This window comes from Balaenoptera physalus, assembly GCF_965194825.1.
Source record: "Balaenoptera physalus genome assembly, chromosome: 15".
NCBI lineage: Eukaryota > Metazoa > Chordata > Mammalia > Artiodactyla > Balaenopteridae > Balaenoptera > Balaenoptera physalus.
Genome location: NC_138894.1, coordinates 32,497,359 through 32,506,632, shown reverse-complemented (window position 1 = coordinate 32,506,632; position 9,274 = coordinate 32,497,359). Strand labels below are relative to the sequence as shown.

At 43.6% G+C, this 9,274-nt stretch overlaps 1 long non-coding RNA gene across 1 annotated transcript; it reads left to right on the top strand.

The window, feature by feature from the left end:
* The first annotated feature begins 660 nt into the window (after nucleotides 1–660).
* Nucleotides 661–3,955, top strand: LOC309643270. Its single transcript, XR_014253667.1, has 3 exons — nucleotides 661–895; nucleotides 2,254–2,528; nucleotides 3,861–3,955. It is a non-coding gene; the product is annotated as an uncharacterized lncRNA (long non-coding RNA).
* Nucleotides 3,956–9,274: the final 5,319 nt, after the last annotated feature.

Genomic DNA, 9,274 nt, shown 5'->3' with positions numbered 1-9,274 from the left:
AGGCACTCTGGATCTTTTGGCTGGATTTTGGCCTTGGGAGCACCACCGATAGGCTCAGAGGCTTTCTGTTTGTTCTTCCTGGGTTGATCAGAGGGAACCTTTACGACACTTGGCTTTTCCTGCACCTGATTCACCTTAATGGCTCTGGTGTCTTCAGCTTTGATCACGTTGGGACCTTGGGATCGATCAAGATCTTTCCAAGAATTAAAGAGCTGGGGAAGGTGAATATCCTCCGCCAGTGTAGTAATGTCTGCAAGACCACTGCTAGGTTCAGTCCCATTTTCAAGTGTCCCTAGGTCCTGACGACTCAGGCTGTTCTCTCCCAGATCAGCATTTTCAGAACCAGGCTGCTCCTCTTGGCTGAGGGGATCGGTGCAGGCCAGCGGCTGGGGAATATCAGGGATTCCTAAAGGGAGTAGTGGAGGATCTTGGTTTTCTATTGGGATCTGGTAGGCCTCCAGAGGCTTTGACAGCTTGGTTTTGATATCCTCCACGTTCTTACTCTCTGTTTGTCCCTGGCTTGGAGCTGGAGGCAGGGCCAGGAGACGCCTGGCACTCTGGACTGGAGCTGTCACTGAAATGTCCCCAAGTTCAGATGGTGGGTTACTCTCAAGTATGTGACTGTTTCTGCTACTGCAGGACTTGGGGAGTTCTTGAGTTTGTGTCACACAAAACGTCTGGCTTGGAGGTTGCAATCCCAGGGAATTTTTCATCACCAGGGAAGGCTCCATCACTACAAAGGGATCAAGGGAGAAGTCAGTCCCTGGTAAATGAGATGCTCCCCCTAAACACCAACACAGCAGTCGTGTACCTTTCAAGGGGTTCAGGGGCAAGATGGGCAAGGCATTTCTACTAACTCTTCTTAAGGATCATGGACAGTGCCCTATGCTACGAGGTAAGCGGTGACTGTTGTAATGCTTAACTGGTGATCATTTCATGTCACTGATCCTTGGCTCTCTTTGTATCTCATAGGACTGTTGTAAGTCCAATACAAAATGAGTCTTCTTTTTAAACAACTGAAATGTTTTACAAAGCCTAGCATTCTCATATAGAGTCCTTTCAATTCTCCCCACTTTCCCGAGAGGCTAAGAACACTTCACACCATGAACTAGGAGAGGGGGTAGAGCCCTTTCTGATGAAATACAGAAACAAAGACAGAGTCTTAGCCTGCTTGCTCTCTGGACAGGATCTCGGACCACAAGGTCTTAAATCCTGGTATAAATGACGGAAGTGAGGACACTTCAACTGGCACTCTCATAACAAGAGTTCTGAGACACCTTCCAAAGAGACTGTAGCAGTAGACGAGGGAAGGGAGTGCTACAGTGTGGTAGTACAGGGGGAATGCTCGGCTACAGCAGTGAAAAATGTTGTACCTATTGGTGTGCTCTCGGGGTTCTTGTACATGTAGCATAGATGACCTTTACAGTGTCCCTGCCACCTTCCCACCTGCATTAGGTGTTCTTTTTGTTTTTTTGTTTTTTTTAATTTACGTTTATTTATTGATTGATTGTTTGAACTTATTTATTCTACGTATTTATTTTTTTAGCTGCACTGGGTCTTCATTGCTGTGCACGGGCTTTCTCTAGTTGCGGCTAGCGGTGTCTACTCTTGGTTGCGGTGTGCGGGCTTCTCTTGTTGCGGAGCATGCGCTCTAGGCGCGTGGGCTTCGGTAGTTGCGGCTCACGGGCTCTAGAATGCAGGCTCAGTCGTTGTGGCACATGGGCTTAGTTGCTCCACGGCATGTGGGATCTTCCCAGACCAGGGCTCGAACCAGTGTCCGCCGCATTGCATTGGCAGGCGGATTCTTAACCACGGCGCCACCAGGGAAGCCCTAGGTGTTCTTATATAGAGTCTAAAAACAGAGGGCACTGAGCGAAGGTAGTGGTTACTAAAGGCTCAGGATCTAAATTCTACCTGTCTCTACACCCCTTCCCAGCTGTCGATTTGACCCCATTTGTGAATGCCGACCTCATTCTTCAACTTTCTCTGCCGTTTGTATACTCACCTTGAAAACTTGTTTCTGTGATGCGTTGAGCAGACACAGGGTGGCAGATTGCAGAGGTGGAAGCTGGTGGTCGGATATTTGTGGGCTGAATCTCCTTCAGTCCCATTCCCATTTCTGGTTGCGCAGAGGCCCTACTTCCTGTGTATGACGCGGAGCCATAGGATTGCGGGCAGGAGCCAAGTTCTCCATACAGTGAAGACCCCAGTGTGCCTTGGTTATAGTAATATACCTGGCTTCCTTCCTGGTAGGGAAGTGACAGGCGGCTATGCCCCTGATTTGGAATCTGAGATGGTGCTCCCTGAGCAAGCCTGGCAGAAAGTGATGGATATAGAGGGACCATGTTATTGGCGTCTGAAGTTTTATCATACTGGGCTGCCATAAACATGGAGGAAGCAGCTGGGTGCCGGTCAGTGAGTGCCAGAGTAAAGTCTCCGAGTGAAGAGGAATTCTTTTCAGTGCTTCCTGTGATGTCCCACTCAAGAACACCTGGATAGGAAGGAGCTGAAGTGGAGATCTGGCTGTGGTCAGTAACTCCAGATAACATAGTCGTGCTGGAATGTTGGTAAAGGTAGGCACTACCCATGAGTGTCTGGAAAGAGGTACCGGTAGCCGATGCCGAACTGACGGCAGGGGCAGAGACTCTGGAGAAGTTGCAGACACTTCGTGTTAGGGAAGTTGCATTGCTCACCACAGGAAGACAATGCTGCAGAGAATTTAGAGTTCCAAGTAGAGATGGATTTTGGAAATTTTCTGTAAGAACAAGAGGGTCATGAAAAACTCAGGGAGGTTGAGAAATTCTCACTACGTTTGAGGAACAGCATTATCTTAAGGTTCTTGCTCTCAGGACACCTCTACTATCGACCCTTCCTGAGAAACCCAAAATCAGACAGTTAATGATGGCTGTAAGGACTGAGCAGTTTTCCACTCTTCTGTATTAACTGCCTGTGCTCCCATCTTGGGCACAGATGGGCAGAAGAGCCAAGTGGTATGGTTCAGACATTGTTCTCTAGGCTGGAAGCAACCTTCTCCCTGCCCTGTCTTTCCCTTCAGCCTGCACTCGTATTGACTTCTATGCTATTTCCTAGACTGGAAGCATTTTAGAACTAGGAGGCCCTTAGAGAACTTTCTCTTTTTTCAGTCTCATTTCACGAGTAAGGAAACTGAGGCTCAGAGAGGTCGGGTTGACTTGTTCAGGTTCTCTCATTATGTTAGTGTCATTACCAGGTTTCAGAACCTAAGTATCCTGACTTCCTTGCCAGGACTCCACTCTGAGCATGATAGTGCCAGAAAGCAGGAGAAATAGAACTTATAATATAAGCATTTTTTTTGTCCATTAGAAAACAGTACGGCCATTACCATTGTCATCTTCAGTGTCTCCCTTTGCTTGTGCAGTTCCCACGCTATTACCTAGAGTTGACGTATAGCTCAGTCCAACTGGTGAACTGAAAGAGTCATTTTTGCCCTCTTCAAGCCTGGTTTCTCATCCTACCTCAAAATGATTACCCGAAAGTGGATTTCTTAAGTGCTTTTGGAAAGAGAAAAGTTATCTGATTACTTCAGATTACTCATCTATAAAGTGGTTATAACACCACCACCAATAATAATAGCAGTAATAATTAATAGATGAATAAGCTGATCTATTGCGTATGATTTATATGGAGGAAGATACAATAAGTTCTAGAAAGACAAAGAAAAATCATGAAAAACATGTTACGTAACGAAAAAGAAATCCATAGATATTAATGAAAACTGGGGTATGTGGGCAAGTATCAAAGCCTAATGAATTTACTAACAAATGACATTCTGTACCATACATGCAATATTATGAAAGTGAATTTTGCCCACTCTATTTTAGTGAATACTATTAACCAAAAAACACGATGGAGGTGATAGAGGTGAATGAATTCCTAGCCAATGCATACAGACAGAGACGATAAATCAGTAAAAAATGCACAACAAGCAACAGAATGCAACAAATGTGAATGTATAGGTAGCCACAACATATATAGACAAGTATTTCAATGAAAACCGGTACAAAGCAGACAGCAAAATAGTAAGTGTAAAAGAGTTTCATTATTGTGCTCATTCATATTTTTACCCAGCAAGTAACAGGTATTAAGCCTAGGAGAAATATATCTTTCCATGAATATAACTCATATAATAAGCAGAAAGGAAGCTTAAAAAGTATCAAGAAGGTTTTTGTATTTATCCTAGAACTTAGAATCATCTTCCACATCCAAGAAGATGACATCCCAAGACCTCAAAAAACCATCATCCCTAGAATCCAATTAAAAAAGATTTTCAAATGTAAGAAAATCCAAAGGACTCCACAACATTGTTTTAGATAAACGTGGATGTTTGTGTTTTCTTTTTTTCTTTTGCCGCGCCGCGTGGCCCTGGCCGTGAAAGCACCGAGTCCTAAGCGCTGGACCGCCAGGGAATTCCCTAAATGGGGAATTAGAGATGTGGGGGCTTGACTTTTTCTTTTTCTTCTCCGGTAGCTAAGATCTACAAGCGAACGATGGCTGTTGATCAATGTGCTCTCTGTGTTAGGAAGGAAATAACTGTAAAAATTGAAAAGCAACCTTGCCTTAGAAGCTACATATCACACAAAGGAAATAGTCCTTCTGATTCAATGTAGAAGATATCATTTAAAATGTTTAATTGGTCAAATGTCTACCTAGTTTAAAAATTAGAAAGAATAGAACACTGAAAAGCAGCCCCCTAGATAACCACTTTGGTTTCTGGTTTCTAGGAAGCATCATTTCTAAAACATACTTCTAAAATGTTTCTATTCCAAACTGTCAAGTGCCAGCTGTATTCAGAGAGGCAATAAAAGAAAGAAAACGGAGTATGACTTTTCTGATAGGCTGCCCTTCCTGGTGATCCCCTGTTCTGGCCTTACTTTCCTTCTTAGTCTGTTAATGTAAGGATTTGCTACCATCAGCTTTGTTTTGCCCTGCTCTGAGCAGATTTCCCTCTGTGCTGTTTCTGCTTTAATTTAAAATCTTTGGCTCCCATCAACATTCCATGGCAAACTGCCTCTTTCTTGAGAGCTCCTCTATGCTTTCCCTCTTCATTCTTATATTTTTTTCCCATCTCTTGGTTCCTGTTGGCCTGTGCTAATGAAAACAATCCTAAACTTGCTTACGTTTGACTCTGTGCCTCCCTATATAGCCCAGTACTCTCCATCCTCTCTCCCTATTCTCTCTTTTCAACTAGTCGAAATACTAGTGGAGGGAGACCATTGGAGATGAAACATCTTGGTATATATCGCTAGTTTTCTGTGTCACCTGGCTTTTCTATGTTTCTGTTGAAACACTCTTTTGAGAAGTCTCTGATTTCATTTTCTACATGGGTACCCTTTAAGGCTCAATATTGGAAAAGAAGGGGATCAGAGTGATCAACCCAATGTGGTATCCTAACGTAACAGATAAGGAAAGCAGCAGGCTTTGTGAGGCAGTCAGTGATTTGTCCAAAGTCACACAGACAGTAAACGTCAAAGTCAAAACTGAAATTAGGTCTCCAGACTTGTAGTTCAATACTTTCCCTCATTATTCCACGCTATTTTGAATCTCCTCCTCAATTTAGGGGCACAAGAAATCGAACGCAAAACTTTCCAAAGTTTCTTTTCTTACCTGACATGGTCAGAGAAGAGGAGACATCAACTGCAGGTACAAGGGATGAGGAGACAACACTAGAGGATGTCTGAGTGGCTGCAGCTGAACGGCGCACGTGTCCAGTACAAAGGTCACTGGTTACTGGTCCAAACGGCTCCACGGAAACCCCAAGACCTCTACCAAGTGGTAGTAGGTTTGGTAGGAGAGTGATGTCACAAAGCAGGCAGTTGAAAGGTATGAGCTAGCCAATAGGGAGGTCCGATCCCCAACAGGAGGGCGGGCTTGGGTGAAGAGAGCGTAGGAGAGCTAAAACAACCCCTCAATTTCTGAGCTCTGGGGAGGAAATCCTAGAAGACAGATTTACCTCCCCCAGGCTCTTCCATTAGGGAAATCATTGCAACATTTCTTACAGACGTTCATTAATATAATTAACTAACAGTTACTTATATTCTACAGAGTATTCTATTTTATGTATCATATACTTAGAGCTATATAGATCTTATTTAACTAGTATCCTTAGGAAGGAAAGAGCCATGTAGTTTGAACTATTACAGTTGTAACTTGGTTAAAGAGCAGGGTGAAGTTTGTTGAGTGTACCCTGTGGAGAATGTTGTGGTCCAAGGCTCTTCTCTTTTAGTTTCTTCTCCTTGACTCCTACCTTCCTTGGGCTGGGCTAGGCTGGGGGCCAGGTTGGACTTGCGACTTAACATTTCTCTTCCGCTTTCTTTTTTTTTTTTTTTTTTCTTCCATTATGGGCATTGCTTCTAGGACAAGCCTTGATCTTGCATTGGATGTTCCTTCCTGTCAACTTCCAGCAGCAGGAGTCTTCTTTTCAGTGCTTGATGCTTCACGAAATAGACTCTGCCCATTGGCAGCAAATACCAGAGAGCTAGGAGACAGAGCTGGTTGCAGACCTTTCCTCTTCCAGCCTTTGGTTGCAATTGTTTTGCCCATGATTTGCTAGCTCTAGTTCCTTGGGCCACACAGGTATCCTGCCATCCAGCTCTTTTTATATGTGAGAGACATTCTGAACACTGTCCCTCTTTCTTTGCACAGAAGTATATACAGTGTGGCAGTTACCGTAATCTCCTCCCCCTTGCAAACAGCCCCTCTAGAATCTCGGACCTCTAGGACTCTCTGTCTTGCATGCTTGGGTGCAAGGCCAAGCACAATGAAGAGGAGAATAATTAGAGAAAGAGGAGGACATTGGTGGAGAACTGGGAGCAGGTAAGGTGAAAGGGCACCGGAGAAAAGAGATGCATGTAGGTTTTTTGGTTTCTGTGGGAAACAAGTTGACACACTTGGGCCTCATTTTGTATTAACAGAACAGAGAGTTGTAGATATAAGTAGCTAGATCGTGCAGCAACTGCCATGAAGTCTGTACACTGAAGAGAACAGTCTCACATCTAGTTTTCATTTTGTTTTATGTCATATTACCTTATTTATAGCATTCACTGGTATGTTTGTAGAACGCAGATGTTTTCAAATGCTCTGGTTTTGTCTACATGGTTATTTCCTTGTCCTATTTGTAAGGAATCCAACATTGTAAGACATATTGCATGTTTTTCTCTTGACGATTGTTTACCTTGAAGCGTCATGAGCTAACTTGAGCTGTTGGATTTTGTGGAGAAACTTTAAAAAGGGTCTGTGAAAAAGGCATTGTGGTGAGTCGCATTATGCACCCGAGCGTAAGGAGCAGATATCTGCCACCAGCCCAGCTTGGCCTGGATTGCCTCTGTGTTAGTTCCCCTGGTTAGTGCTTTTCTCCCTAACCACTCTTGTGACTGTGATAATGTGAGTTAAGGGCTGAGTTGCTAGTGATTTATGTGTGAGGTAGGCTGGTTTGAGGGAGGAAATCTATGGACCTAGTCATTTTCCTTGGTGGTAAGCTTTCAGGGGTGCAAAGATCGATCTTCCTGGGGACTTTTCTGGTACCAGGAAGATATCGCATAGATGGGACCTCCAAAGACACACATTTAATTTTTAGGCCTGTTGTTCCTATTATGGGATGTGAGTTTCTTCACTGATGGGGATGCTGCTTATCTGAGAAGAAACTGTGAAAGGTGGTGTAGTATAGAGGTGTGGCTTAAGCTTTTAAGTTTTCTTCAAGGTTTTTCCCCTAAGCTTCATACTTCAGACGGCCTACTTACATGAGACTAGTATGTGATGTCAGGCTAACAACTTCCTAAATACCTGCAAGCCAGATCAGTGTCTCTTTTCTCTATATTCCCATGGAAATCAAGGGTCCCGCCGAATTTTCCATCGAAACAGTTGATTTGTGCTGTCTCTAGGAATTCTACAGGGCGTACCGTTGCTTCCTAACCGGTGTCATTTGGGAGATCCACCTCTGTACGTTCAAATGATTAATTTTGAGACTCTGCTCATGTGTGCAGTAAACCCTTTAATTCCCTAAGACCTTCCTTTCCTCCATCTCATACCCCATGAAGCCCGCTTCAGTTTATCTCCTGAATTTCTTTGGAATCTGTCAGCTCTCCCTCAACATCCTAATACTGAACTTGCCTGTCTGTTGCGATTAGGTCCTAACTAGTGTCCATATATCTTGTTTCCCTCCAATCCATTCTTCACACAAGAAAGCTTCAAAGCAAGTTGGAACATTGCTCATAAACATCGCTCACAAACATTGTTTTGAGAATAGAAAACACACTGGTGGCCTTTAAGACTCTGCGTGCTCTAGAATCCTCTCTGCTTCTCTAGCCCCATCTTGTGCCACGTTTGCCCTCACTTTCTATGCTTCAGATACACTGAATTAACCTTAGTTCTCACTCATCTGACAGAAGTCAGTTGAGAAATTATTTTTCACTGTGATTCCTAGCATTAAGGAATTTGATGATCAGGTTTTGTATGAGGACTAAAACTAAACTGGGAAGTGGAAGAATTGCGTTTCAACTGTTTCAGTCAACACGCATGTATTAATGATACCTAAGTATTGAACACCGGGCTAGGTTTCATGAGGGATACAGAAGTTCTGGCCATCTCTGGTTTTGGGTATCCCTTATTTGTTGAGACCTTTGCGTTGTTTGGTTGCCTTTTGTCTGTTTTCCAGATGGGAAAACAGGAACAAGGGAAGTATAGGTTATTACTAGGTGGGGTTGAACAAGTGGAGCAGCAAACTGCAAAGCAGAAAGAAGAGGGACGTACTATAGAGGGATGTGATTTCCATTTTCAAGGCGCCTGCGTCCTGTGCAGGGAGACAGCCTAACATAAAATGTGCCTAACAAAAGATCTATTGACTTCTTACTAAAAATCTCCAGTTCATATAACCCAGGGGTTTATACCTTCTCCTTTAAAAGTTCTATTCCTGGGACTTCCCTGGTGGTCCAGTGGTGAAGACTCTGCGCTTCCAATGCAGCAGGCGTGGGTTCAATCCCTGGTTGGGGAGCTAAGATCCCACATGCTGCGCAGCCAAAGAAATTTTTTTCAAAAGTTATACTCCTGTGTTGTTGAATTTAGTGGTTTAGATTTTGTTTGAATGTTAAGAAGATTTCAGTTTATTTACCAGGAACAAACAAAACATAATGTAAAAATAGTTTCCCAGAAACGATTTCCATCGTTCTCTTCTTCCCTTTCTCCCGCAGACTGACTGGTGTTTCATCTTGACAAGTTCTCTGAAGTTCTCTGTCATTCCATA